Consider the following 6046-nt stretch of genomic DNA (forward strand, 5'->3'; position numbering starts at 1 on the left):
CTCCAAATCTGATGGCCTTAATCAATATCGTGCACCCCTTAGTGACCGCGTGTTAGCGCATGATCACTAAGTGGTTTTGCCCCATACCTCCGCCACGCATCAAGCGATCTATGGAATCACTGGCTCCCAGCTAAATACCACCTGTCCCCAAAAGCAGTGCGATACGAAACCACTTACCACTGTTCCATATATGAAAAAACGTCAATTATTTCTCGGCGCATGTCATTTGCCCAAAAATCAGAAAACCCCCGCCAACCTTGACTTTGTTAATAAAACAAATGAATGCCATTTTCATTGTTTTTTACCATATACCAGTGTTCCCATGCAAAGAACGTTGAGGTCAACTGTCGAAGATTTCCAACCGCCACCTTGTCAATAAACTTTGTAGCCGACACAGCCCAGAACTTGTTAGCTACTGCCTATACCTGTTTTTGCACTGTTCACTCCCCAAACACAGGTATTTATCCAATTTCGACCAAAACCCTGCAAGTTCACATTTTACACTGAAATTCCACATAAAAGGCCAAAATTCATTTCAAATTCAGTCTTTGCTTCACCATATAGGTTCCCAGACCTATGAAATTACCCATTTTTTCACTAAAAACCCAAATTCCTTTCTGAATCCAAAAGAACTAGAAATGGAAACCCCTGTGGCTTTTTCTATTGCACCCATGAATGCCCCTCATAAATATTTGGACTATCTGCCTCTTGTGGATAAAGACTTTCAGATAAAAGACCTATCCACTGATAAAAACCACCTTAAAGTCTTTTGTCAAAGTAGGGATAGCTATCTAAATGGCTCTAACATCCTAGGACTATGGGAATCCAACTTTCCCATGTATTTTCTCCCCTCAGTCCATGTTTTCCCTGATATAATCCACCAATTCCAAGCCAATTATGACCCTAACCTCATAGCAGTTATGTCCCCAAGCCAAATAGTCCTCTTTTCAATAGCTGCTCAATCCATCAACGAAATGTTGCAATTCCACTCCAGTCAAGCTCTCACCCCCATTTCCATGGGATATTTGCTTGAGAAATCCACTCAATTGTCTCAGTCAGAACTGAAATGCATCTGTCAAACTTTCATGTCACGAAAACATTAGTCTGATGGCCCACCTCCTTACATGCAAACTTTCTTCGTAGATATGGGCCAACTCATAATTGATATGATATCTTTGATCATGGGAATCAACACTAGTGAGTATGCTGATGAGATAACCCTAGTGTTGTTATCAATTTTGACTCTTGGACAACCCCTTGTCATCAAATATGACTATGCCTCCTATATTGCTAATAAGATTCATGACCAATTCTTAAGACTGGAAAATGAAGGAGTTTTCAAATACACCACTTTCATCTATCATCTTATGCTATATTAACAGTCAGAGAACTTCCCATTCCCTATCATGAAACTTGACACCAGGGGAAATCCAAGGTTTGTAATCTTCTGGTCTGCAGTCTTCCATAGCTCTTTTGAAACCCCTTACTCCTACAATGAATTCATTGACCTATTTGTTCACCCAGCAACCACCTTATTGACAAGTTTTTTCCCTCCAAGGATCAATGGTGATATGAAGAAGATCCTTTAGCTCTCCAAGCAGTACAAAATAGGTGATTGGTACCTATACAAGAACCATATAGAAATCAGGATATATGGGTGTGAGCTCTGTCCTTTTAAGCTACCAAAGTATGTCCCAATGAGACTTTTTGCATTGGAATATTTCAGGAAAATGATAAAGTCAGACTTGATCCATTTTTATAATTCCAAGAAGAAATCTTAGCTTAGAATCAAGAATCAGTTAGGCCCTTTTGTCTGTAACACTAGGGATGCATGGAAAGAAGCAGAAAGAATTTTAGAAGATCATCTTAAGTTGAAAAAGAGTTTTGGGTGGGTACAATATGACCCTAACAACTTTATTTGTGATAGAAGAATGAAGAATAGATTGTCACCATACATTCACCATAGGATTCTAGAGATTGAACAATTTGCAAATATGGATGGATGGATGGAAGGGACCCTAGTAGAAAAAGATAGTGAATAGGTCAATATTGAAAATGTTATGAGAGATCTTGAGAAACAATTGACCTGGATTCTTTTGGGCAGGTACAAAGATCAGGGATTGGTCCCTTCTCAGCTGGAACCTCTCAGCAACATTCACAAGAAACCAACACACCATCCACAGAGCAATCTACAATGTCTAAGCAGCCTGAAACTTTGAAAGAACAGGCCCAAACGCAGACTCCTCCCACTCAGGGAAATGTGGAAGAACCTCCAATCTTGCAAACTCCTCTAAATAAGGAATGAAGTAAAAAGAGAGACAGGGAAACTGCTACCCCCGCCAGTAGATCTTCGGGACAGCCTGGTACCAAAAGGCAAAGGCTAAATCCCTTGTCAGAAGAAGAATTCATTGAAGAGACTACAGATAGTCGGAGGAGAGAAGGAGTAGATAGCCAACAAACTTTCCCAGTAGGTGGAACATCTACTAGCTCACAAAGAAAGGAGCTATATAGGCAACAAAGTGCAGAGGTATCATCTTTGAGACCACCAATGAAGGAAACCTGGGATATCAACAAAACATTTATTGACATAAAGGCCAAAAATGATCCATTAAGGCTTCAGGTCTACAGTCAATATCTGAAAATGGCTCCCTCAAATCAAAATAGATTGATGTCAGCCTATGAAATCAAGGAATGTAAGATGATCACAAGCTATTTCAAGCCTAAAGTGCAGTAGCCTCAAACAACAACAAACTACCTTAGATCCAATTTTGACGTCATGGCAAAAGTATTCATCCTTTGGATCAGATTGAGTTGCACAAACAAATTGGGGAAATGATTTATTCCACATTGACTAGTAAGGCTATGATGGCCTGAAGGCTGGAAAATTCTTTAGATAACACAACTACCCAATTACATTTGGAGAAAGCTTCCTCCCAGGCCAAAGATAATAGAATAAAGTCTTTAGAAGAAATAATTATTGGATTGGGTCATGATCCCAAAGATGTAAAGGCTATAGAAGCGTTAATCAAAAAGAAAAATGAAGATATTGCTGCCTTGAGGAAGCAGCTAAAGCTGCCACCTTCAAGGCATCCATAGACTGCTGAGATTATAAAGAAAAAATCTAAAGAAGAGCTGATGGATTTGCTCTTAAAACTTAATGAAAGATTGAATGAGACTGAGCAAGAACTTGAAAAAGCATTGAAGGACAAGCAGGGAGATTCGACCTCTCAGCCTCCAAATGTGATACCATTAGTCTCAATTGCAGTCCCTTCAACCCTTGGAGCAGCTCTAGCACCAAACATTCCAGCAGTCACTACAGAGGTGGTTATAGGTACAACAAGAACATCACAGGATAGTACTGCCAATTTGAGCACAGAGGAACTAATAAAATCAATGGAGGACATGAAACTACAAGTTTCAGAGCTTAAAAAGGTACAAGAACAGTATGCCAACTTGGAACAAAGGCATGTCTCTTGAAGATAAATGTTGCAGAAAATACAAGAGAGATTAAAGGGCTAGGAAACAGAGTGAAATCATTAGAAAGGATATCACATTTGAGAAACCTTTGATAGAAATTAAGAAAATTCTTTGGGCCAACATCACTCAATCAATAAATGATGTTTGGCCATCAATCCAAATAATTTATGAGCAAATTGATTTAGTAAAACTAGCTCAAGAAGAAGTTCAAAAGGTAAGGGAAAAGTCAAGAAATATGCCAGAAGAAGCCAGCGGGCTCATACAATTTTTGAATACGAAGAATAAGTACCATCTTGAAGAGCTAGGCATTCAAGATAGAATAGGGACAATTTTGGAAGTCAAAAGGGTTTTTACTAAAAGAACCCTGATGCAAAACTTAGAAAGAATGTGCCATGACATGCAGGAAGAGATCAATGCCTTCATGAAGAGATTTGATATTTTGTAGAGCAAAGGGTTTCCAAGTCCTTTAGTTATTCATGATAAACTAATGAGTCATGTAGACTATGTGGATAAATTGGATCAATATGCAAACAACCAGGCAGGTCCATTAACAAGTGCATCAGCAGCAAAAGCATTGCCGACAGGCAGAGTCCTCTATGACAATCTAAAGAACTTATTCTATGTCGAGCATGAGATAAGGCACTTGTTTCCAATTCAACCTACCTTTTTCAGGTACACAGAAACTGATGAGACCCAGAGAAAGCTTCAAAGAACCAGAATACCATAAGCATAATGGTGGGAAGAAATGTTAGACATTTTGTAAAATTATCCTTGGGTAAATTTTGGTTATTTGCTACAGTAAGTAATGGTAAAGAGGATAAACAAAGATCAAACAGGTCAAAGTGTATTAGAACAGGTAAAGAGTATCAGTGAAAACAAGGCAGCCGGCACAGAGTTACCAAAGAAGACAACAGCAAGCCAAATCATAGGGCCTGCCTCCAGCACACTCACAAGAATAGGAATAGCACAACATTAGTTTACCTTTTCTCCTATCTACGAGACCATTTGTCTCTATTTTCTTATAACTTATTCATAGTCATCATAGAATATATCTCACTTTGTTATGAGATATTTTTTGTAAAGTTTTTGTATAAATACTCCCTCAATTGGAGTATTAAGGGTGGATTCTTAGACATTGCTGTAAAATTGATTATTTTGGAATAAAGTTCTGTTGGACAAATTTTTTTATGGCTAGCTGGATAAAGAATTGATGCAAAGGACTTTTCACAGGATTCTTGAGTCAGACACCGGATCAATAAGTTTTCTATATCTTATGTCTTAAAGTTTTCTTGTTTATTATATCATCTGTGTTCCATATCTGAATGATAAATGAAAAAGAATAATTCGGAGAGTGCTTGAGTGCAATCTGTTTTCAATCATTTTTATTCTTAATGTTTTCCTCTGAACTAGAATAAAAAATGAATTTTTAATTGCTCCTATTTTCCGGTTTATTCACTTTGATTATTTAGTAAAGAATTCTTAACTACTCTTTATTAGTAATCATCCAAGTTCCCTCTCTTAAATATGATGAAGGATTCTTAATTGCACTTCATCCCTTTAAGTCCATTCCATATTTTTTAAGTCTCTATTTGTTCCCTGTTTAACTACCTTTCCCTGTGAAATCATCCCTTTCTAAGAAACCAAATCCAGTTAAGCCATCTTCTTTGACTACATTAGCCCAATGGCCTAAACTACTCAGTCCTACCCCTCTGCTATTGAATTCCACCACCAAACACAATCAAAACTCCTAAACTTCGTAACTAGCCTAATATCTTTCAAAATAAAGTTAAAACTTAAAGAGAGAGCCATCTCTAGATAGAAATTGGCTAGATTCTGTACCTAAAAGTTGGTTTGCGGTTACCTCGGACCCCTTTTCTCTTCCCAACAACTTCAAGGAAAATCTGAGTGATAACACTTATCATACACCATGAAAATGGGTCAAGTCATCATCATCATTCCATTACGTCTTAGGTCATCCATTAGGTCACAAGGGTTCCCAAGGTCCACCATTTCCATAAAAAACCCAAAATAAGTCAAACATGACAAAGCAACAGTTGAAGAATTGAATCATGATTTATTCACACACTTTTCATATTTTCATGACATCAAAAGTTTCAGAAGAAGGAAGCACCAGCACTCAGGAGATGCAAAAAAGCACATTTGCAATGGTAAAGGTAAAATCTGCCTTCAAAAAAGTGAAATCAGTTCACAAAGGAGGATTAGTTTCTTTTCTCTTTTTGAAAAAGTGAAGAAATTATCCCTATATAAACTCAAAAAGACTCAAAACTTTTTCATTCATGTCTCATTCACTCCTCATCACCGAGCTCACTCGCCCAAAAAAGCAAAAAACCTCTTTCCCTAGGAGAAATTGGCCAAAAATTGAAGGTGCTGCATGTAGATACACTGCGCTATGCTTTGAAGGCAGGCATTGCACGTAGGTGAACTGCGCTGCGTGTAGGAGAACTGCGCTATTCTCAGGACAGAGTACCTGAAACTCACCCAAATTTTCCTAAAATTCAAAATTTTTGCTTTCAAGCTCAGTCAAATTGCTTTCTAAGGTTGAGGAACA

Source organism: Pinus tabuliformis, chromosome 3_2 (genome assembly GCF_031772625.1).
Source record: "Pinus tabuliformis cultivar Carrire ecotype Pingquan chromosome 3_2, CPIR1, whole genome shotgun sequence".
Taxonomy (NCBI): domain Eukaryota; kingdom Viridiplantae; phylum Streptophyta; class Pinopsida; order Pinales; family Pinaceae; genus Pinus; species Pinus tabuliformis.